The sequence below is a fragment of the Erpetoichthys calabaricus genome, chromosome 1, assembly GCF_900747795.2.
Source record: "Erpetoichthys calabaricus chromosome 1, fErpCal1.3, whole genome shotgun sequence".
Classification (NCBI taxonomy): Eukaryota; Metazoa; Chordata; class Cladistia; order Polypteriformes; family Polypteridae; genus Erpetoichthys; species Erpetoichthys calabaricus.
In genome coordinates this window covers 351343856-351369809 of record NC_041394.2, presented here as the reverse complement: position 1 = coordinate 351369809, position 25954 = coordinate 351343856, and the positions used below count along the sequence as shown (strand labels likewise).

General features: G+C 38.2%; 1 long non-coding RNA gene and 1 pseudogene across 3 annotated transcripts in view; one reads left to right on the top strand and one right to left on the bottom strand.

Annotated features, from left to right (window-relative positions):
• The window catches only part of LOC114668746 (zinc finger protein 208-like), a 690636-nt pseudogene that overhangs the window by 318542 nt on the left and 346140 nt on the right, over positions 1-25954 (bottom strand).
• LOC127527878 (uncharacterized) overlaps positions 1-25954 on the top strand; it is a 438124-nt gene that overhangs the window by 204324 nt on the left and 207846 nt on the right. For all 3 annotated transcript variants that reach the window (XR_007935049.1, XR_007935050.1, XR_007935051.1), the window contains exon 3: positions 11393-11525. This is a non-coding gene — a long non-coding RNA (uncharacterized LOC127527878). The remainder of the gene's footprint in view (positions 1-11392; positions 11526-25954) is intronic.

Below are 25954 nucleotides of genomic sequence, written 5' to 3'. Positions count from 1 at the left end.
TGTCTGATCGAACTCTAGATGGTAAGCCAAGTTGTGCCACAGCAGAAAGAAAACTACTCAGGACTGTGTCAGCACGGTTATTAGCTGACACTGTTAGGTATACAAAGAAGCCGACTAAAACCATCTATTCCCCCATGGACCACAGACCACCACCTGGACGAGGAAAACATTTTCAGGATAAATACTAGCAGATTCAGCAGACTGATATGTATACTAAGCATGATAAAAACAATATATAATGATATGAAATCAACTAGAGTAACTGCATGTTGACTGTAAATTTGGATTTGTTACAGCATATCACTATACTTAAGCCTATTGGTAACTGATTTAGAAAACTGGAAGGTTAATATTTCCCTATTTGAAGTGTACTTATGACCGCTGCAGCTTACCTGATCAGCATGTGGTTGCCATCTATGTGCCACAGACAATTGGGTCCAGGAACAGAATACTGACGCCGTCTCAATGATCTCATCATAACCCCTCTGGATCCACTCCGCGCACTGATTTTTGCACCCTGGCAACTATATAGACAATACATTTTTTGGGGTAAATTCTACATCTAGTTTGCTGATGGCAAAATCTTAAACCCACAACAGCTACTGAATAATAAATACAACATACCTGGGACTCGTACTCCTTGTGATTTCAGATGGCCATGTATCATCTTGTATCCCATGTTTGGGTGATGCCTTTGAATGTTAGAGATAATGGCATCCAACGCGTCATCTGAGATTTGGGAATAAAAGTCTGAAACACTGAAAAATAAAAAAATATGAGACTTAAGTTATTTGACTGGCTACTCACACAACTATACAGCTCTAATCTGTGAGAGCAGACACGTTAAAGGGTTTGACCACATAACGTTTACCATTTTTGTAGTAAAAGACATCCTATCTGTAAATTAGGTTTTGCTTAGTTCAATGTGGGTAAACTAGTTAAATTATCTGTAAAACGTGGCTCAAACTGCTTAAATCGCATTGGGCCATCTAACTTGTGACAGTTTTCTGACAAGAAGCACACTTCGGTTAAATTGCAGTTGCGTTAGTGTTAAATCGGGGTGCTCATTATCATAAAACTACTAAACGTCTGATGGTCAAAAGTGATTAAAGCCTTCTGCCTGCATGCTAAATATCACAGATCAGTGTGGTAGATAAGAAAGTATCGTGTTTGTCACTGATCAGGTCTGTAAAAGTTGTTAGAAAAAGTAGCTGCGAATATGCATCTGACTTTATACTCGTAAAACAAGGGTCAAATATTCAGTTCAAAATATTAGTTGCCGCTGCTTTAAGCATTCCATGTCAAAGTATCTAAACTAATACAGCCAGTGCAGCTTACCGTATATCAAACTGGCTCATTCCCCTTGTGATCGTCTTCTCCGATACATCATATAGATCTGCAATCTGTCGTACTTTTAAACCGCATAACAGAAAGTGTTCTATCGACTCGGCTGGAATGTCAAAGGGTGGACGTCCAGAGCAGGGAACTGCATCACCTGAACTGGAGTGTAGTCGAGTCCGTCCCACCAGTTCTTCGATATTTTCAAAAACAGTCAAAAAAAGGGCCGTCAACATTGTAATCTCTTCCGATATGTCTTCAGTTCTCTCTCTGAAATATGTGATATCATCGGCAGAATCCATTTCATCGGCAGTAGTAAGCATTTTCTCGTTTACTTCCATCTCACACACAGCCATGATGAATTAGGCATAGCCAACCTACAGAAGTCGATTTACCAATCAATAACTAGAGGGTGTGTTAGAGCACACCCTCTCAACTTTGACGAGTGAAAGTGACAGTTTTATTTCAAGACATATTTCATGATGGTTTGGAGGAATGTTACGAACAAAATGAAATAAATAAATAAGCAACAAAAACCATATTTCGTGATACATTTATTTATTTAGGCTCTCATTTCATGACACATTTATTTATGCTCACATTTCAGAGTACTTTTATTTATTTGTGCATTTATTTATGTAATTTTGTCTGAAATATTCCTCCATACCACAGCAGCGTATTGTAACTTTGTGATCAGTATATGTGTAAGATTTGGCAACATCTGTTTTCCTTTATGTGTAATTTGAGAATTAAGAATAGTTTAACTTTTTATTGTCGACCACACACACTTGTATGTATGTCTAAATCTGCAAATTAAACTTTGGATGTGAAATCTACTTTCCAAGTGTTTTAATCGACACTCCAATGCGAATGCCAACTACACCTGCACAACCAGAAGCCCTTTAGTTGTTCCTCTCTTACAGTTCATAGCCGCACGCTTACCTCTATGTGTTTCTTTAAGATCGGAAGGTGAACTTTAAATACCATCACCTCGTGTTTTTATGGCTGGAACAAAAGGCGACTCATTCACCAAGGCTCGTTTATGTGCCAGCCACTTGTAAGGGGCGTATTTTCTGACCTCCTTGTATCATCGATATCATTAATAAGCCCAGCGTTGCTTCACATTGGTTTGACGATATTCTCGCTGTTTAAATCACCACACTTGCAGTTCCTTTCACTTCTATCCCGTGCGCTTAATGTTTTATATATGCAGAAATCAAAGACATATAATGTGCAAATAAATATTATGGGATAATACATCCATTTCGCATATACATGAGGATGAAAATTTATTACAATTATCTGACCTATATTGCCCTATTTTTCGGACACAGAAAATTGTTGACAATAAAGTAAGTTACGGATGTTTTATTTATTTATTTATTTTTATTGTTGGGAGCACATATTTTTCCCTTTGAAATGCAGTGAGTTCAAGTAAAAAGTCTCAAACAAATAAAACACACAAGATACAGATAACCTACATGAAAAATTCTACTTAAGCACAGTAATGAAGTTGTTCTACTTTGTTACTTCCCACCTCTGATTCATTGCATCATAGTTAACAAATGCTTTATCTTTATTCTGTGCACATTTTTCCCCTTCATGTTTTTTTCTGATAAGCCGTTTTTCATGCCATCTTAGGTGTCAATGTGACTTTCCCTCCGTTATTTTCCTCCTGACACTCAGTGAGTCTTCCCATCATACCTGTCGGTAGATGTCACTCATTGCGCGACACGACTGCCTAGTGATAATCATTGATTTTGAATTGATTACCCCAAAAACACAAGCCAAAGCTTTCCTGCTACTGCAGCTGAGTTTTGTTTAAATCAAATGTTTAATTTTAAGCATATAAGTGCTTCATTAAACACATGATGGGGCTGAGCTGGCTACAAACAGACAGGTAATGTTCAGACTCATCAGAGGATGAACTTGCAGCTTGGGGGGGCCCTTAGTGGCTTCGATGGCCCTCTGCTTCTGTAGAGTCTTCATAGAGCAAGAAACGGCTCTGTATTTTGTACACTTTTTTATTATTTTCATCATTTGTAATGGCTCCAAATTATGTGTTTGCATGAGGAAAACTGATTAAAAAATACGATTTCAATTATTCGCTTAGTTCAAATTTGTAATTGAAAGTCACTGTGTATTTATTGCAATTTGTCATATTTCCTTCAAGCAATTAATATTATTCTGTAAAGCAAACAAAACTCAGTGATTATTTTCTAATACAAAACAGTTGTAATAATCAGTTGCCTATGTATATTAAACTAGCAAAATACCCGCGCTTCGCAGCGGCAAAGTACTGCTTTAAAATTTTAAATAATAAACTGAAGGAAAATATACCAATAATTATTTGTTAAGGATCTCTTTGTATATCACGTTGTCAGATCGCCCCTCCGGTTGTAATATGACCAAGCTCTGCGCTGAGCTTACTCTTGAGCATGCAACATATAGTTGGCCATGTGAAAAGCAATCTTGCCTCAAATCAATGCCAACCTTTTGTAGGGTCTGTCCCTGAGACTTATTGTCATCGTGAAGCAGAGCCTTACTGGAAATTGTAGGCATTTGAATTGAAATGGGAGATCAGAGGGTATAACGGGGATGCGAGGAATAAAAACTCTCTCCCCTGAGCCACCGCCAGTAAAAATAGTTTCCTCAATTAGGTTCTTTTGCAGGCATGTGACCTGAAGTCTCGTGCCATTACAAAGTTTCGGTGGCTGTAAGTTTCTCATTAACATTATTGGTGCCCCAACCTTCAAAATTAGATTATGCTCAGGAGCGCCTGGAGGATTCCGAGTGTGGACCGAGCTGCAGGCTATGAACGTATATATGTAGGATTCAGTTAGCGCTGAAGATGGGCCCATTAAGTAACAAAGACTGTTGCAAAGTTCAATATGGCGGCCGACAGTGGTGTCATACCACCGAAATAAGTACGTACATCCGGTTTCATTTAGCGCAGGGAAGCCGCCTACCAAATTTCGTGAAGATGGGGACATAAATAAGAAAATTTAACATGGCGGATGTTGTCGACCGTTATGACCATTACATGTAGAATTTCGAAATGAAACTTACTTAACTTTTGAAGTAAGCTGTAAGGAATGAGCCTGCCAAATTTCAGCCTTCTACCTACACGGGAAGTTGGAGAGTTAGTGATGAGTGAGTCAGTGAGGGCTTTGCCTTTTACTAGTATAGATGTGTATGTGTGTGTGTGTGTATATATATATATATATATATATATATAGCTGTACCTGGTCACGCGTTGCTGTGGCTCAGTCTGGTTAAATGGAAAAGAAAGAAAAGAGAAAGCGCACGTTTCTAATATGTTTAATTTCACAATGCTTGTGGGTATACAATATTTTTTGTTGTTCCATTGTCTGTGCAGAATGTTAGACTGAATAATATTGTTAATTTTGTAGACGTCTTTGTTTTTGGCCGCAAGAATAGCTCGTTCACTCAGCCAATCGTGATTCTTATAAATGGTTTGAATATTGAGAAATACTTTTTCAACCAATTCTTCTTTTGACGTCACTAAATTGCAGAAGTTATGAGACAATGAAATTCGTCCTGAGGTCAGATCAACCGGCACCTTTCCGTTCCCAATTTCCAGATTTCTCCAACCCCGTTATTGACAGTTTGCATTATTTGATCGTAAATGCCTTTTTGCTGAAGCGTTAGCTTAGGAATATTTGATTGCACATACGACAAAAGATCACCTGTGTTGTAATTTTGTTCACGACGCAATTCTACATCGAACGAAGCAGCAGCAGATCGATTTGGTGATGGCATTCCCAATTGATTGAGAACTTTGTTTGCGATTTTTAGGCACAAATCTTCAATCATTATCAACGCTTAGGTGTAGATTTCTGCTGTGAAATCCATGTTCATATTTGAATTTTACTTGCGTATTCAAAGGAAAATATCTTCAGCCATGTGCGATTTATATTTCTCCCATAACTGTGTTGGAGATGAAGGAGAGCAGGCGGTCAATATGATTGCAAACAATTCACGAATTTGAATTTGGATGTGACATGTTGCATGCGTCATTAATGTATACATCCCAGTGTCGGTCGTTCTTCATTAAATTCAGAGCTTGACATGTACTTCGGAAAGTGGCATGTGTAACACCGTTGACAATTCTCAGTTGCTGGAAAGACGTTGGACCGGGCACATTTACCAACAGCATGTGAGCAAAGAAGCATTCATCTTGATTGGGATGCATGGTGTACAGTCTGCCTATCGTAGTTTCTTTGAATATGCCAGGTTGTCCGTTGACTCGCGCTCTTCTCGTTTGCGTTGTTCAAATCATTTTCTACTCGCATTCCATGTGTAATACGTAGGAACTTCCGAATACAGCAGTGTTTTCGCAAACATGTCATTTTGACATAACGTAAAGAAAGCAGTTAACGTTGTAGCCGGTGGATTCAGGGCTATTTGGTGCACATTTGCAGCTGTGAAATAAACGTGTTGTCCATTTTCTAGATGTACTGCTAAGTGAACAACATCTGGACTTCGTTCATGTATGGGAAATGAAAGAATTCGCCATACAGCTTCATTGCTGCTTATGTATCGTCCAGCCTAATACTGTGCGATTTCATCGATATGTATGACCACATTCCTATCACTTCTTTCTGGTTGCATGCCAAAAACTGCCATGTCGCTGCCTTTATTCAAGTACTTACAAATGTATTTGATCGAAACATTGAAATAGAATCGTAAAATATTTAGTATAGCGTGTGTTGCTTTTACGTCCAACAGATGGCGCTGTGTTTTAAAAAAAAAAACTTTTACCTGTCACAAGTGTGACATCTATATAATATGTATATAAAAACACGCGCGTATTCGAATGCAACGTTGTGTCAAAATTTCAAAGCAATCGGTGAAGAACTTTCGGAGATTTAAGGTTTTGAACAAACAAATATTTACATTTTTATTTATATAGATGTGTATATATAGATATATTTATGTATATACATAGTTTTGGCAGCCAAGCGCTTTTCTTCCAACCTAGAAGACCTCTCTTGAGATCCGTTTAATCGCCTCGTTGATTGCATGTCTTCCAAGGTAGTTTCAATACTCATTTCCTGCACCGACTCATCTCCCCTTTTATGAGTGACTGTGTTAGTGGCCATACTTCGTACAGGTCTTTGAACCCACTGAATACTTGTAACTGGTGTCGCCTGTCGGCTACTTTTGACAGGGAATGGAAGCAATTGTCGAGTAACAAAAATTATTTGTAAGTGATTTCGCATTGAAGAAATAGTAAAAACTTGATCACTTGGGTCAATACCTAAAGAAATACGCACAGCAAATGCAACTGAGAATACACCAGAATCTGGATGATTTAATTGTTGCTGTGCGTCTTCATAAACTATGGGAGGTTTGTAAGGAAACAAAGCATGAAGGAAACGAAGCTGCTCTTCGGTGAGGTTGAATTTTTTATCAGCGTTTAAACTGTCATAGACATGAATTACAGCACCATCATAACAGGTACACACCCAGTGAGTCACTCGTTCAGTAGCTGCAGAAGGTAATATTTGAATATGTTTTGCATTTTGTGGAATGGGCATTATAGGTATGTCAGGAGTGCACATTAGCAAAACCTTTTGAGGTTGGAAATTGTATGTGCAGCTAAAATTTCGTTGAAATTGCTCATGTGATCTGTTGATAAATAATCATTATTTACCAACTCATTCATTGCAAAATCTGACAGTGGTATGATCACTCCTTCCATAACACTAAACACAAACACTAAGTAGACACTAACACTAAAAAACGGCAACACCGCTGGGAAGAACACTAAATGAGATAAAGTAAAAGTCTACTAAACTTCTTTATTATAACTGCTTTATTGTAGCAGGTGAGGGGACGCTGGCGCACATTTGTTGTTGCCACTCCTCCCTGTTAACAACACTTTTCGCAAAATTCTCCTTAATTCTGCACTTTCTTATGCTTGTTTTATTTCCTTTATTGTACGTATAGTTCGTGGATACTGCTGACTCGAACTGCATGGATTTGGCTTAATATTTACAGATTTTATGGACTCCACTTTACTGGGAACAGCGGAGTCTGTGGATCACGGGACAAGACCTACAAACATTTCTTTGTACCTGGCGATCTAGGACCTCGGGATGATCTGTCTCAGTGATTATATTCGCTATGCTGATCTGCTCCCATTTCATCTTACAGTACTCTACGACCGGGAACTGATCTGATGTTCATACTAACCTGGCTTATTGCTTATGGCTCTGGGGCGATCATGCCTGAAATTGCCAAGAGTTACTGTTTATGGCTGTGTATTGGAACATCCAAATCCTGCTTCCTCCTCCTGCTTTGCTTTCTGCGGCTTGCTATCGCCGCTCACCTACGCTACCACACCCGCCTGTCCTACCGGCTCCGTTCTGCTGTGCTGCTTCTACACTGCTATCAGCTAAGTATCACTCACTATTTTAGCGCTTTGAGTACTGAGAAAATCGCTATATAAATGTAATGAATTATTATTATTTATTATTAAACACTAAAGTACAAAAACGAAGTAGAAAGTAACACTAAACCACAACACCGCCGGGAACACCGGCACACTGCGTCTACTAAATACTAAGAAACACTAAAGGAAAAAATACTAATTAGTAAGTACCGCGTCTACTAAACAGTAAATCAGTAAAGGAGAAAGGATTAACAGTGTCAGTTGTGGAGCTCAGCTCGGAGCGAAATGAATTTAATGAAATGAGGTGAATTGGAGGGGAGATGATCACGTGACTCCAATACCCGCCTTAACTCTCCGTCCCTCCACAAACACACAAACACAGCCACACGGATCCCAACTCACCTTTATATATATATATATATATATATATATATAGATTACAGGTAAAATTCCGTTACAATGAATATCTTTACAAGAAAGTATTTTATGGTCCCAACAGTTTCCCCATATGACACTAGTCTATAGAAAACTCGTTACTATGAAGTACATTCAGCAGATATTTCATTACAACGAAGTGCACAAAAGACCTTGAAATGCCTGAATAAATCGTCCACAGAGCAGGTAGTTCTGTGATCGCAGCTCAGTTGTGCATAACGATCCCCAAACACATTGTCATTTTTTTACTTTCTTCCAACTTTCCTCGTACTGTTGTTTTTATTTGCCTTTTTTTGTTTCCTGCGGTTTTCAGTGATACCTTTTGCTTATTGCTCGTCAACATTTGAAAAACATCTATTGGAATTTAACTCATTGTCACCCTCCTATAGAAACGGCAGACAACAAAAAAACATAACAGTTCATAATAGAAAAAAAACTTTACACTTTTGCAGCATTCGATTGCGGCAAAAAGAAAAACAATGTTACCAGTGAATTCAGAATTTCGCCATCATCAACTTTCTTGAAAAACAGAACAAAAAAAGAAAAAAATCTCAGGTTGCAAACGTATGTGAACTGCTGCATTTGAAGACGTCGAAAAAGCGGTTATGTGGTTCAGTGATGCTCGTTCGAGAAACATTTCTATTAATGCGGCACTCATTCACGAAAATGTGAGGTTTGTAAACTCTCTTGGGACCTCCCCCAACTAGACAGCACGCCAAAGAGTGTCCCGAAGTGCGATCTCCGCGTCAGTACGGGGCAACATCAGGGTCACAACTATGCTGCGTCTCTCCGCGAAAGTAAACAGAAAAGATCTCGATGGGTGATGCAAGGTTAGGAGCAGGTACATTGTAAATGGAGATAACAGGATTACTTGATCACTGACCTGGCCACGATCCTGCCTGACCGCTGTGTCTGTGTATAGGAGAGTGGCAGATCACGCTACAATAAATAAGTGTGCCGTTCCTGTTTCAAGCTGAATAAAGTGCTGTGAGCCTGCTGTTGACCTGCCCCAGCAACGGAGAAACAATCTTCAATAGACGCTGCCATTGTGCTTTGGGACGGAATTCAGCGTGTTGTTGCCGTTGGGTGGGGAGTGGGGGGATCCCAAAAGTGTTCAGAAACCTCACAATATGAAGAAGGATGATTTGTCTTCTGATTGATAACTGTGCTGCCCAGAACATGCTTCCACATTTAGATAATGTTCACGTTGAATTCCTCCCACCCAATTGCACAGCAGTGCTTCAGCCATTGGATTTGGACATCATTCGCACCCTGAAAGTGTATTATGGCAAGGAAATGCCGAGAAAAATTATCATCAGCATAACTTGTTGGCAGGAGGAGATTAAAATTAACGCGAAAGAAGCTACTGAAATGATTGCAAACGCCTGGATGCAAGTGAAAGAAAGCACTATAGTAATAAATACAGAATCTCATTACAACAAAATATGTTTTAGGTCCCTGGGAGTTTGTTGCAATGGAATTTTACCTCCATTTTAGTTTGTTTATTGAACAGTTTTGTGTAACAGAAACAAATGAACAAACAGTGAAACACTAATCAGTCAATGGCTCAAAGTAGGATTTTTATGTACTTTAATTTTGAGCCACATAACAATGCAAATTAGTCAGCACTTTGATTGGTTAGGTCAATAATTTTGTCTTTAAAACGATATAAAGAAGAAAAATAAGACATTATTGCGTTTCTGACTATTAATTCAGCCAGTTGCTTAGGCAGTTTATTTCCACAATTCATTCCAGAGATGATATCCCAGATACAAAAACAAATGTTCATAAGCGACCAGTGCTGGGAAACGTTAATTAAATGAAATTCACTACATTCCTAACCTCCTCCAGTTCAGCGCATTTCTTTTCCTCACTTTTCTCGATGGGGAAAAAAACAGAGAGTCGGATTAAAGCTTTACATCCACTGAATGTGTTGCTGCTGATTTAACTGATCGGTTACTTAACTGCACTTCTCAGTTTGCTACAAGCACTTTCCTTGGAGCTCACGATGGAGGGCACATCACTTCTGTAAGGACAGTATCTCACATCCTAGTATGAATGGTGAGATGCAATCTTCGTCTCTCAGCAGCCTCGGCTGAGCGCTTCAAGCTTAGTGCACTGAGCCCGTTGTCTGAAAGGCCGTACTGATGCCCACAGATGGGTTGTCTGCAGTGTGTGAGTTGGTGTTTGGTTGAATGTGGAGATATCAGCTCAGATGTTCTCTTCTACATCAAAGTCCAGTGCACTAGAGATGAGGTCAGGCTCCTCCGCACACACTGCCTTGGCCATTTTGGTTTCAGTCAGTCTGTTTAGCTTCCAACTCGATAGACCATGTAAAAGAGGGGTTTCATGGACCTCTGATAAATGTACTAAGTCACAGGGTTTGGCCAACAAAGCCGAGTGCAGGAGTCACCGTCAGATGACTGGAGATGACAGACAGGTGAATTTGAGGATTTTGTAATTTATTCAAAGCAACAAACAATTTACAACAACAACAAACAAGAAAGCACAGTGTAAGTAAATTAACAGAGCAGAATTCAAAGTCTCTAAGGAACAGGAAACCCCTTTTGGCCGAGGGCATTATTTTACTAAACTTTATTGTAATTATTATTATTATGTGACTGTTGCCGAGGCGACTTACGACATGTGAGACACAATTGATTACATTTCTTTTGTTTTTTTCACTATTACCATAAGCAGGTGAAGTGACCTCCTCCTGGTCACACTCTATCAGTGCCTATCAGTCATAACATATCAAATCCGTTTGAAATTCATTCTAAAACACGCCTTTGACAGGTTACCACTGCTAGTACCTTATGAAAGCTCTCTGAAAGAATATTATTCTGGGTGGGAAAAAAAATTTCACTGTTACTTTTACATAATAACAGTTCAGGAATTAACAATTTAACACCAAAATAAAATGCGGGAACTTCAGAACATTTAAATTCTTTGGGGTGGTACGCCAAGACAAAAGGGTTGATGCCCCCGGTGTAGATCTTCTCCAACTAAGCCCACTTCTGGAGGTGGCACCCAGTCTGAATTCTTTTGTGGCCCTGAAGATTCTGTTTTGTGAGACTCGTCGGCCATATCCAGTACAGCAATATGGCTTCTCGAGATTAATTCCTCCAAATTTTCTTGGTGCGTGTATGTGTAGCAAAATGTATTCTGATTTTTAATTTGTTTGTTTGTAGCTTTAAGTTATGAATTTCCCCAAAAGCAATTGTTTGTGTGTCCTTAGTTTCATACCAATGGTATTTTGTAGTACAAATGCTAATTAATGTGACTCCCCACAGACTTCAGGGACCCTCAGGTGATGGTGGATGCTGTACAGGTAAGTCTGCTCTCTCCAATTCTTTTCTAATTTTATTCTATTGATTTGACATGAATATTATTTGATAATTTTCAAGTGTTAAATAACAAATGTGCCCCCCCCGACTGAGTTCTTATATACAGTTTTGTATGTTTTATTATCAAAAGCAAACAAACAAACAAAACTACATTTTATTTATTTTGTGTTAATAGTTTGTGTTTGTAATTATTAATAACTGATTTATCATTTAATAAACATTGGCGAGAAGCGGTTTGTATGGCACCCTGTTTTTTTTTTTTTTGGAAAGGTGGGTTATTTTATTTTTTCTTATATAAAAATAGTTCAACTATATAATAATATATAATTTTCTATGATTTATTATTTGAGGTTATGAATATTGTAAAGAGTTCTTTTCTGATGAAATGTGTATAATATATTGTAAATAGTTCTATATGTAATATGTATGTTATGAAAACAGAGCTAGACGCATGGTGGCGGCTGTAGAGGCTTTGGTGAGAAGCGGTTTGTATGACGCCATGTTCTTTATTTTGTTTCTGGAAAAGGAAAAAGGATATAAACTTCTGATTCTCCTTCATGTTGACTTGTTTTTGACACACCACCACTTAGGATGAATTCCAGTCAGTTACATGTGCTTACTGTCCAGGCAGGAGTGAACCTCACTCTTTGGTCAGGACAGTTCAGTTGTACTTCTCTCCGGTGTGAATTCCGGTGCATCTCTGAAGAGAACTCCTCTGACAGATTTGTTTGCCACATTCCAAACAGCAATATGGATTCTCTCAGAGATTAATGTGTCAACAATAGTTTAGTTTGCTTACTTTTCAAGACAGGAGTGAACCTCACCCTCGAGTCCTGAAGTATGCTTGTTTTTCTGGAATGATTTTTGAACTGCTACCCTTTTTATTCTGTTGTGAACTCTAGTGTGTCTCTGAAGATTGCTTATACATGAGAACTGTTTATTTACCACATTCAGTACAGCAATATGGCTTCTCTCCCGTGTGAATTCTATTGTGTCTCTGAAGAATGCTCATTTCTGAAAACTGTTTACCACATTCATTACAGCAATATGGCTTCTCTCCCATATGAAATCTATTGTGTCTCTGAAGAATGCTCATTTCTGAAAACTGTTTACCACATTCATTACAGCAATATGGCTTCTCTCCAGTGTGAATTCTAGTGTGGATGTTCAGATTGCTCATTTGTGAAACCTTCCCTAGATTTATGCCTTGAGACAATCCTGTCTCAGAGATCTACAGACAATTCCTTTGTCTTCATGCTTGATTTGTGCTCATACATGAACTGTCAACTGTGGGACCTTATATAGACAGGTGTGTGCCTTTCCAAGTCATGTCCAATCAACTGAATTTACCACAGGTGGACTCCAATTAAGCTGCAGAAACATCTCAAGGATGATCAGGGGAAACGGGATGCACATGAGCTCAATTTTGAACTTCATGGCAAAGGCTGTGAATACTTATGTACATGTGATTTCTCAGTTTTTTTATTTTTAATACATTTGCAAAAACCTCAAGTAAACTTTTTTCATGTTGTCATTATGGGGTGTTGTGTGTAGAATTCTGAGGAAAAAAATGAATTTAATCCATTTTGGAATAAGGCTGTAACATAACAAAATGTGGAAAAAGTGATGCGCTGTGAATACTTTCTGGATGCACTGTAGCTTCTGTAACTGTTGCTAATAAGAGGGGAGCTAGCTGAGTGGAGAATTTCTTATAAATTTCTACAGGGTAGCAATCAGGGCCTGCTGCTTTCCCGCTTTGAAGTAACTTTATAGCATCTAGTAATTCTGACAGCGCCAAAGGTTTATCCAGTTCCTCTGTACTAAAAGTATCTATTTGTGGTATCTGTGATGTATCTAGAAATGCATTAGATTGTGTGTGGTCTTCTTTAAACTCAGTAGAATATAAGGATTTATAGTAGTCTCTGAATGTACGCATTATATTTTTATGGTCAATGATTTTATCTCCGTTCGTGTTGGTTTCACGTTTTCTATGCAAGATCTTATTTTCGATTCTTTTTTCAGTAGCTTGGCTAAACAAGAAATTTCATACATCCAGGTACAGTCCGTTATATTTAAGTGCAAGTAAGTACTGCTTTGTAAAATTTTAATAGAAAATACTGTTATTACCACCCGTTGTTCCAAAATGGATTTATAATTATAAATGAACTAGGGGGCTTCGCCCCCTGCTCGCGTATGTGGATTTCACTTTCACCAAACAACAAAATTTTTAATTCTTGCAGATAGGCCTCTTCATTGGGAAGAAACACTACTTTTCCCTGATGGCAACATGAATTAGACGATCTACAAGTCTCCGACTTAAATTAAAGCCAAACAATACCTACATACTTCTGTCATATCACCTATGTCCATATATTCAATCTCTTTTTCCGCTTTTACCTTTCATCAATATCGCATTGAATTTTGATTCCGTGTTAGGAATTACATCGTGACAATGCAACGTATAATTGCCCATGAGTGAATATCATTTCTCTCTCTCTAAACGAACTGTGTCTGACAACAGCAATCACACAAATTAGAAATGATTAAACCGTGTGCGTGGTTGTAAATGTTTTAGATGTGGACGGGACTTTTCCAAACCTCATTGCATAAAGTCTCGTCTCGCGGAACTTGTAATTTTCTCTCGCGGGATTTCACTTTTACCAAACAACAAATCTTTTAATTCTCACAGATACACCTCTTCATTGGGAACACACACTACTTTTCCCTGATGGCAACATGAATTAAGACAATCTACAAGTCTCCGACTTAAAAGTTTAAATCCGAACAATATATTTGATCTCTTTTCGCTGTTCCGTTATTTCACAGAGTAATAATTTCCTTTTGTTAGCGCTAATGCGATCTTTACTATCATTTTTTTTTTTTGAGACTTTTTTAATTTTCGTACTTCCATTATCTCTAACTTGCTCTGCCTGTGTACCGTGCCAACGTTTTTGAATTCTTTATGATGTTCTACTTTGTCATCTACTCTTTCTTTTATTTCCAGTCCCCGGCGTGGTTAAATCTCTTGACACAAAGTCTTGACTCGCGGGACGTGAAACTGTCTCTCTGAGAAAGTCACGTCTCGTCTCTCTTTCCAAGATTGTTTTATTATAATAGAGAGATGACTCAAAGTTTCAGTTAACTAAAAGAAAAAAAAAATTCTGTCATTTAAATGCAAAATCATTTTAGTTATCCAATGATCAAGTAATAAGTCACTTCAAGTAATTTAATAATATTTTCATAATTCTTTCATTTCCATAAATTCAGGAATACCCATTATGCTGAAAAGAAAGTGCAAGCTCACAGACTACATGAACAGCAAATATCAATGTTTTCAAAAGGCCAAAACAGACTCAGTTATGGGGCTGATGCTCACAAGATTCAATTTCACTAGCAATTTCACAGCATGGATTCTCTAGCTCACCAATCACTGTGAGCTGGCCCCTTAAATAAGGCACCCGGAAGTGCTCCAGGTACTCAATGACCCACTTCCGGATGTGGCAGAAGAACCGCCCACATGGGCTCAGGGACAGTTGCAGCACATTCTGGCGGCTCCCCCAGCTCCCAACAGGGCTGTAACAAACTCCAATTCCCATGAAGCACAATGGGAGTTCAAGGTATCGCTACCATCCAGAGGGGCTGACATCTAGTGTTCCGGGGGAGGTGATGCTCTGTTCACATTTGCTCCACCAGTCCTTCCAAGGCAAAGGCGTCCCGGCAGGGCAAGGGCCCCAGCCACCCATAACAAATGATAAACGGCTTCTAAAGGTTTATATCATTTTAAAAACCCATAAAACAGTATAAAGACGTATTATGACATCATTGGGAAAGGCCTCCTTAGAAGTCCTCATTTTTTGACCCAAATGTCTTTATTTCCAGAGAAAGAGTTGGCAGCTCTGTGTTTGACAGTTCTAGATATGTCTCAGTTTTTCTTGTTCGAGACAACAAGGCACTCCTTTAAGTAATGTAATGGCTTATAACAAAAAATGCAACGTTTAAAATTAAGCCCTAATTAGTAAAAAAAATCGAATGTTTATGAGGCAATCATCTTTACAATTCTTTTTACAGTTGTTGCTTTCAGTCCTGTAACTGAATGTATCCTAAATGTTTCTTTCAAATAAGAGTAAATAAAATGTTATTACCGTATATACTCACGAGTAAGTCCTCCCGTGGATAAGTCGGGACTTGATTTTACCGTATAATTTCTGGTATTTTATAATATCGTCGTATAAGTCGAATGCGGAAAACTCACACTATTGGTACAAGAGATTATGATACACTAACGCCCACCTGAGAGAGTAACCACGGAGCACACAGCCTTTATTTTCTATGGAGGTGCGGCAATGCTCTGTATCAGCGTGTGCTCCTAACCGGTCTCTCTCATGCCTACGTGACCACACAGTAATACCCAAATTATTTCAAAGCAACGTCTGCACTGTTTTGTGTTTTTTTGTATCTCACACCATCATAGAACTTTATCGTAAGAGCAATCCATATTTACGATGGAGTGTTCCATCAGAGGAAAATATTTAGCTGGTTTTAAATTAGATGTCGTTGAATTAGTGAAAGAAATTGGTAACTGCGCTGCTGCAACAAAATTCGATCTGTCTGGAAAAACTGATGACAGATTAGAGGAGGCAAGAAGATGTAAAAAAAAATAATAATAAATAAATAAAAAATTAAGTGGCGCATTTTTGAACGGGCATAAAAGTCTGATTTTATGATCGATTTTTTGGGTGTCAAGACCAGACTTATACGTGAGTATATACGGTAATAAAAAAGACCAGAGAGTAAACTGGTTACTGCCCGTTCTTTTATTTTTTAAACTTTTAATTTTTTGTTATGTCATTGCACTACTTAAAGGAATGCTTTGTTGTCTCAAACAAGTAATACTGTCAAACATAGGGACACTCGGAGCACATATAAATCCTAAACGTGATGGTGGATTTTTCGTCTCTTTTGCTGCTATACCTCCCCAATGTTACAGAACCTGATCAAACATAAAATCACTATGGACCACTACCTTAGGTTACAAATAAATTCCTTTAGTGATTGCTATTACAATAAAATGGTATGCAGAATCTTAAAATGGAACAAACTAAAAAAATGGGGAACACCATTTATTATTATTTCTAACAACTCTCACATGGGAAAAAAAAGAAATGGATATCCGCCTGTTAATGTACACCAATGTGTATACACACTGGGAACTGTGATCACCAACAATTTAACTGAAAAAAGAATGCCATGTTAACTTTCCCTCACACAGCACACCACTTAACCAGAAACTTCCTCTGTGGAGTGACAGGCAAACCGTTGCCACCAATCAGTGTTTTCCTTTAGTTTTGCCACGGTACCTACTATTTCCATACACTTTTACTTGTCGTCAACCCTCTGATTCTGAGTGTGTCATCTCTAATTTTGTGCATCACCTCGTCACACCTTTAAATTTGTCATTTTGCCTTCGGGGCCACTGTACTATCCTAATAATGTCATTGAAAAATCATATTTCTCTTTAATTCATAGTTTATTTAATTTTTAGTTATCATTTTAATAATCAATATATCCTAACAGCAAGTGAAACAAAAGTTGATGTCTGTGAGGTGGAGTTGAGTCATCAGGAGGACGGACTTAGATGCTGCCTTGCACGGAGCGAAGTACTGTGGGTAGCATGAAGAAGGAGAAAGCGTGGTTATTCCCACCATAGACATATATAGATAGACGCCGCACTCACTGTGTTGCCCAGTCGACATGATACGTTAGCGCATCCGCCCAATTGCGAGTGGCAAAAGTGTAATTTAAACTATTATAGGTTGAGGTGGAAACTGGGTTTTCTGATGAAAAACAAATGTTTAACGTGAAGAGCAAGCTTTGATAGATCCCTGTTCTTTAAATAACACAGGGTGCTCACTCACACTTGATTGTCATCCCATTGATTGAAAACACCCGACTCTAATTTCACTTTCAAACTAACTGCTAATCCTAGAGGTTCACATACTTTTGCCACTCACAAATATGTAATATTTGATCATTTTCCTCAATAAATAAATGACCAAGTATAATATTTTTGTCTCATTTGTTTAACTGGTTTCTCTTTATCTACTTTTAGGACTTGAGTGAAATTCTGATGATTTTTTAGGTCATATTTATGCAGAAATATAGACAATTCTAAAGGGTTCACAAACTTTCAAACACAACTGTATCACTTGTACACTACACTGGTTCTGGTTTTCACAGCATAATTATATGAAACTAATAATTAGAACATGGCTTATCAGTACGTCTATATTATATTCTTGTGTAGTTGATGCTTATTAATAATTATATGTGAAAAAGTATTGCTGTTTCTATATATATAAACAAATCTATGCAAAATGTATCTTAAATTTTCTCTATACATCATTTTAATTTTCTGTTTAAATAGGTTAACATATTCAGATAAGTTGGAGGGCGGCAAATTAAGGCACCGTCCCGCACCGAGTAGCACAAATTCTAGCTACGCCACTGCCTGAAACATCCATTAAGTTCCGAGGATGCCTTGCCACAATATCTCTGAAAAGGATGTTTAATGATTACAACCCTCAATCCGGGAATGCTCCCATTCCAGCAAGCATCGGGCACAAGACAAACACATTCCCTGGACGGGGTATCAGCTCATCTCAAGGTGAACACACACACACACGCGTCAATTTAGCTTCACCAAATCCCCAAACCTTCATGTCTTTGGAAGGAAACCGGAGCCCACTGTGGAAACCCACCAGGAAAACATGCAAAACTCCGGGCAGGGAACACCAGCGACGTGACTCCCTGCGAGGCACCAGCGCTACTGCTCTGTTAGCATACCGCCCCCACATGTGTAATTATTAACAGTATTCATTGTTTAAATGAAATTAATGACGTATCTGTAAAATGTAATATACATACTTTAATGCATTTCATCATGAAAGTAATATCCAGTATAAACCTAAGGATTCTAAATGTGCAGAGAGCTGAAATATCATAAATGTAATGTGTTCTGTGTGGCAATTGCTGCTGTCTGTTCAGGAGGAAGCCCCAGAAGCTCATAGCGATTAACAACTGAGTCAGTTTTAAAATGCCGTTTACGACGGTCTACTTTAATGATAAAGTAAACTACGAGGCTAAAGTGGACATTTCGAGGTTAAAGCCGAAATATCCGCTTTAGTAACAAAACAGACCTTTTCACCATGTCCTTGAATTTTTTCTCTGTGGCTCAAATACGCTGCTGTGGAATATGCGATGCTTGAATATCAAAGCACCACGAATGCATTTGTGTGTCGGCATTGTGCTTCACCACATCGAACCATTCAGCAAACATCGCAGCAGGCACATCGATCCCGGAGGATCCACAAAGCGGCTTTCTGGCACATGTGGATAGTAAACAGAGACGGTGACGTCACATTCAGACATCTAGTGACCAACTTCAGTATTGTGACTTTGTGATCAGTATATGCGTAAGATTCTGCAACGTTATTTGTTTTCCTTTGTGTAATTTGAGAAATAAGAATAATTTAACTTTTTTTATTGTCGACCACAGACACTTGTATGAACGTTTAAATTTGCAAATAAAACTTTGGATGTTAAATCTACTTTCCAAGTGTTTTAATCGACACCCTGCTGCGAATGCTAGCTATTCCTGCACAACCAGAAGCCCTTCAGTTGTTCCTCTCTTACAGTTCATGTCCGCACGCTCACCTCTATGTGTTTCTTTAAGATCGGAAGGTGAATTTTGAACGCCATCACCTCGTGTTTTTATGGCTGGGACAAAAGGTGACTTATTCACCAAGGCTCGTTTATGTGCCTGCCACTTGTAAGGGGCGTATTTTCTGACCTCCTTGTATCTTCGATATCATTAATAAGCCCAGCGTTGCTTTACTTTGGTTTGACAATATCCTCGCTGTTTAAATCACCACAGTTGCTGTTCCTTTCACTTCTCTCCTGTACGCTTAATGTTTTATATACGCAGAAATCAAAGACATATAATGTGCAAATAAATATTATGGGATAGTACCTCAATTTCGCATATACATGTGAATAATTTATTACAATTATCTGACCTACAGTGGGGCAAAAAAGTATTTAGTAAGCCACTAATTGTGCAAGTTCTCCCACTTAAAAAGATGTGAGAGGCCTGTAATTTTCATCATAGGTATACCTCACCTATGAGAGACAAAATGAGAAAAAAAAATCCAGAAAATCACATTGTCTGATTGCCCTATTTTTCGGACACAGAAAATTGTTGGCAACATAGTAAGTTACAGATGTTTATTTTTATTGTTGGGAGCACAGATTTTTTTCCCTTTGAAATGCAGTGAGTTCAAGTAAAAAGTCTCAAACAAATAAAACACACAAGTAAAGATACAGATAACCTACATGAAAAAGTCTACTTATGCACAGTAAAGAAGTTGTTTAACTTTGTTACTTCCCACCTCTGATCCATTGCATCATCGTTAACAAATGCTTCATCTTTATTCTGTGCACATTTTCTGTTAAGCCGTTTTTCATGCCATCTTAGGTGTCAATGTGACTTTTGCTCCGTTATTTTCCTCCTGACTCTCAGTGAGTCTTCCCATCATACCTGGCGGTAGACGTCACTCATTGCGCAACACGACTGTCTAGTGATAATCATTGATTTTGAATTGATTACCCCACAAACACAAGCCAAAGCTTTCCTGCTACTGCAGCCGAGTTTTGTTTAAATCAAATGTTTAATTTTTAGCATATAAGTGCTTCATTAAACACATGATGGGGCTGAGCAGGATACAAACAGACAGGTAATGTTCAGACTCCCCAAATATACTGAACTTGCAGCTTGGGGGGGCCCTTGGTGGCTTCGATGGCCCTCTGCTTCTGTAGAGTCTTCATAGAGCAAGAAACGGCTCTGTATTTTGTACACTTTTTTATGATTTTCATCATTTGTAATGGCTCTAAATTATGGGTTTGCATGAGGACAACTGATTAAAAAATTCAATTTCAATTAATCGCTTAATTCAAATTTGTAATCGAAAGTCACTGAGTATTAATTGCAATTTGTCATATTTCCTTTAAGAAATTAATATTTTTCTGTAAAGCAGACATAACTCAGTGAATATTTTCTAATACAAAACAGTTTTAATAATCAATTGCCTATGTATATTAAATTACTGTACTTTAGTTTGTTTGAACAGTTTTGTGTAACAGAAACAAATGAACAAACAGTGAAACACTAATCAGTCAATGGCTCAAAGTAGGATTTTTATTTATTTTTAATTTTGAGCCACACAACAATGCAAATTAGTCAGCACTTTGATTGGTTATGTCAATAATTCTGTGTTTGAAACGACATAAAGAAGAAAAATAAGACATTATTGCGTTTCTGACTATTTATTTTTAAAACGACTGTTGTGATATGAGATTTTACATATAACTTGATGAATATTTAGTATGTCTTTATTTGTAATTTAGGCATAACAATAAAATTTAGTGTCCCCCCCCCCCCCCCCTTAGGAATGGGTCTGTTTGAATTTTACGACAGGATTTGGGGGATGGGCGGCACGATGGCGCAGTGGGTAGCGCTGCTGCCTCGCAGTTGGGAGACCTGGGGACTTGGGTTCGCTTCCCGGGTCCTCCCTGTGTGGAGTTTGCATGTTCTCCCCGTGTCTGCGTGGGTTTCCTCCCACAGTCCAAAGACATGCAGGTTAGGTGGATTGGCGATTCTAAATTGGCCCTAGTGTGTGCTTGGTGTGTTTGTGTGTGTCCTGCGGTGGGTTGGCACCCTGCCCGGGAATGGTTCCTGCCTTGTGCCCTGTGTTGGTTGGGATTGGCTCCAGCAGACCCCCGTGACCCTGTGTTCAGATTCAGCAGGTTGGTAAATGGATGGATGGATGGATGGATTTGGGGGATGTGTCTTAAACCAGTTTGCCAAGTGTTTCTTTGCTAAAGTCATTTCTACCTCCGCAAATAGGCTAAGGTGTACTTTAACAAATGGTTTGGGGGCAGGTGTTATTCCCCCATTGGTCGGAGGCTGTTTGGAATTGGCTTGTCTCAGAGGCCTTTAAGTACCATGATGTCCTATTGGCTGTAGGGGTTGGACAGAACATCTATAAATGTATGTGTTTAACCTCACAATCTCTCTCTTACTAACCTGTGATGATGAAGACAACATAATGAAGAGCACACCTCAGCAGCCATTTTGAACAGACATGTGGCTGAAAGCTGAGCACCTACGATGCCTTAACTAGAGACATTTAAGTAACTATAAGTCTGTGTGCCACCTGAACTACATATCACCATTTAATCAGGTTGTATGGTTGTCAATATTCAAATGTACTTTGCATTATTGTTATTATTAGTGCTGGGCGGTATACCGGTTCACACTGAAAACCGTTTTTTATTTTTCTTACGATATGGATTTTTCTTATACCGCAACACCGGTTTAAATTGCCTAAACGACATTCGGAACGTGGTGCAGCGGGAAACTGTTCAAGTGGGGACCTTTTTAACTGCTACACCGCTAAACACAGATTTGTTGCACTAGGGCTCTTTTTCACTGCTACACCACCAAATAGTGGGTGGTAGCATAGGTATGCCGCGCGGTGAAAATGGACAGAGAGCATTCCGAAACTGAAGCTGACGATAAAGTTGAACATAATGACACAGAAGAACTTTTGCCGAAAAAAAAGGAATCATGTCCGTTTCCTGGAGATACTTTGGTTTTTAAAAGATCAGATGTGTAAATACTGTTTCTATACTACTGGATAACACTGCAAGCCAAGTTGTACTTGTTTTTGTACTTGCTAGTGTATGTTTTGCTTGTATTGATCCTGCAATGTGCTGGCGACTCGTTCAGAGATGGGCGCAACTCTGAATGGATGGCATAATTAAACATGTATAACGAAGATATTTTTAAAGTTCTGAACACTCCGTCGGCTAAGTTAATAACTAGTTTTAATTTCACAAAGACGTTTATCTGTGCGGTGATTGCTGCAGGCGCCTGCTCTTACTGCGGAGGAAGTCAGTTTAAGAAGCGTAGTGATTAACGACTGGGTTGGGGAACACTTAACACAAAGTATTTGATATGCTGCATTAACTTGTGATGGGGTTTGAGAAAATCTAGTAAATTAAACATTGATTTTAGGATGAAGTTTAGTTTACAACATTCTACTTTAATTATAAAATAAACTATGAGAATAAATTGGAAATGTCGACTTTAATCTTGACATAGTCAACATGTCGAATTTATTCTCGACATATAGTTTGTTTTTTTCTTCTGTGTCCGTATTTTTTTTTCTTCACAGTGGCCCTAATGCGCTTCCATAGGGCTATGTGAATTTCCCATTGGGATTAATAAAGTATCTATCTATACCACAAACAGCATTATAAATGGAAGTTGCAGTTTTTATTATTTATGTATATAACTTAGCTTGAAACAAGGTCCATATTAATGCAGTTTGCCTAAATGATGGTACAGTTGGTAAGATGTCATCACCAAGTTGCACTTGTTCTATTTTATTTTAATTTGGTGAATACTGTGTAATGCACCTGGGCTTGAAGCCTTGAAGTAATGGTGCAGCTATCAGTGACACTATTATGTATTTTATTGTTATTATTTATTAGTTTAAATATTATGCAGTTTAATGATGGTAAAATTGTTTAAAAAGTCACTTAAACGTGTCAGTGGACAGAGATTGTTAACATTAACAGAAAGTGTAGTTGGTTTACAAAAAATATTTACTATTTATTCCTTTTCTAAGACGTGTTCAGTGCAATCCAACTTTTGACAAACACCTCTGGATATTTTACTAAGTCTAAATACCTCTTTGGATGGTTGAAAATATATTGTCAAAATCATAGTTTAAGCTTTTGCAAAATTTGTTCAATTAAAGGTTCTATATTTTGACTGCATCTGTCATGCAATGTGATTCCTTCTCTTTGGTGCCACCCCCTTGAAAACTATCACTTTATGGGGCGATGCAAACCTGGATTAATACTTGTGTGCACATTAAAATGTCTTTTTGTACGATGTACAATTCTCATAACAGTCTAATAGGTTATTCTTAGCCAGTCTACTGCAGTAATTGCAGTGGAAAATGTGGTTAATATCCACTCATGCATGGGGAAAAAAATACCATCTAATACCGTGAAACCGGCAGAATTTAGAAAAATACCGTGATATAGAATTTTGGTCACACCGCCCACCTCTAGTTATTATTTATGAATATTTTCAGTAATACATTATTTTATGTGCAACTTAACTTCTGCTTGTCTTTTTACTACATCTAATTGCCTAAGGTTATAGATATAGAAGGAAAGGTGGGGATAAGTTATATACAATAATACCTTATAAACAGTGGTAAGTCTGTGAGATTAGGCATTCTGACAAAGGCTACATATTAATAATACAAAAGGGGAAAGTAGAGCAATATATTACTCTACCAAGACAAAACAACAAAGAAGAAAAATAAGACATTATTGCGTTTCTGACTATTAATTCAGCCAGTTGCTTAGGCAGACAGTTTATATCCATCATTCATTCCAGAGATGATATCCCAAATACAAAAACAAATGTTCATAAGCGCCCGGTGCTGGGAATCGTTACTTAAATTCACTACAGTGCTCATTAAAAATAAAATCCTAATCTCCTCCAGTTCAGCGCGTTTCTATTCCTCACTTTTCTCGATGGGGGAAAAAACATAAAGTCAGATTAAAGCTTTACATCCACTGCATGTGTTGCTGCTGATTTAACTGATCGGTTACTTAACTGCACTTCTCGGTTTGCTACCAGCACTTTCCTTGGAGCTCACGATGGAGGGCACGTCACCTCTCTAAGGACAGTATCTCACATCCCAGCATGAATGGTGAGAAGGAATCTTCGTCTCTCAGCAGCCTCGACCGAGCACTTCAAGCTTACTGCACGGAGCCCGTTGTCTGAAAGGCCGCAGCGGCGCCCACAGATGGTTGTCTGCAGTGTATGAGTTGGTGTTTGGCTGAATGTGGAGATATCAGCTCAGATGTTCTCTTCTACATCGATGCCAAGTTCACTAGAGATGAGGTTAGGCTCCTCCACACACACTGCCTTGGCCATATTGGTTTCAGTCAATCTGTTCAGCTTCCGACTCGAAAGACCATGTAAAAGAGGGGTTTCATGGACCTCTGAAAAATGTGCTAATTCACAGGGTTTGGCCAACAGAAAGCCAAGTGCAGGAGCCACCATCAGATGACTGGAGATGGCAGATAGGTGAATTTGAGGATTTTGTAACTTATTCAAAGCAACAAACAATTTACAACAACAAACAAGAAAGCACACTGTAAGTAAATCAAAAGAGCAGAATTTCAAAGTCTCTAAGGAACAGGAAACCCCTTTTGGCAGAGGGCGTTTTTTTACTAAACTTTCTTGCAATTATTATTACTATTTGACTGATGCCAAGGCGACTTACAACATGTGAGACACAATTACTTACATTTCTTTTGTTTTTTCACTATTAGCACAAGCAGGTGAAGTGACCTCCTAATGGTGACGCAGTATCAGTGCTTATCAGTCATAACATATCAAATCCTTTTGAAATTAATTCTAAAACACATCTTTGACAGGGTACAATTGGTAGTACCTTACAAAAGCTCTCTGAAAATATTTTTCTGGGTGGGAAAAAAATTCCACCGTTACTTTTACATAATAATAGTTCAGGAATTAACATTTTAACAACAAAATAAAAAGGGGTAACTTCCGAACATTTAAATTCATTGGCGTGGTATGCCAAGACAGAGGGGTTGATGCCCCCGGTATAGATCTTCTCCAACTAAGCCCACTTCTGGAGGTGGCAACCAGTCTGAATTCTTTTGTGGCCCTGAAGATTCTGGTTTGTGAGACTCGTCGGCCACATCCAGTACAGCAATATGGCTTCTCGAGATTAATTCCTCCAAATTTTCTTGGTGTGTGTATATGTTGCAAAGTGTATTCTGATTTTTAATTTGTTTTTTTGTAGCTTTCAGTTATTAATTTCCCCAAAAGCAACTGTCTGTGTGTACTTAGTTTCATACCAATGGTATTTTGGAGTACAACTGCTAATTAATGTGACTCCACACAGACTGCAGGCACCCTCAAGTGATGGTGGATGCTGTACAGGTACGTTTGCTTTCTCCAAGCCTTTTCTAATTTTATTCTATTTATTTGACATGAATATTATTTGGTAATTCTCAAGTGTAAAATAACAAATGTGCCCAAGAGTTCTTACATACAGTCTTTATGTGTTTTATTATTAAAAGCAAACAAAAAAAACAAAACTAAATTTAAAAAACAGCATTTCTTCTTTTAGTGTGCTGCCATAGCGTTTTAATATAATTCAGCATGGTGTACAGAATGATCATATGGATACTTTGGATTTTCATTTTTATTTTACATTTTATTTATTTTGTATTA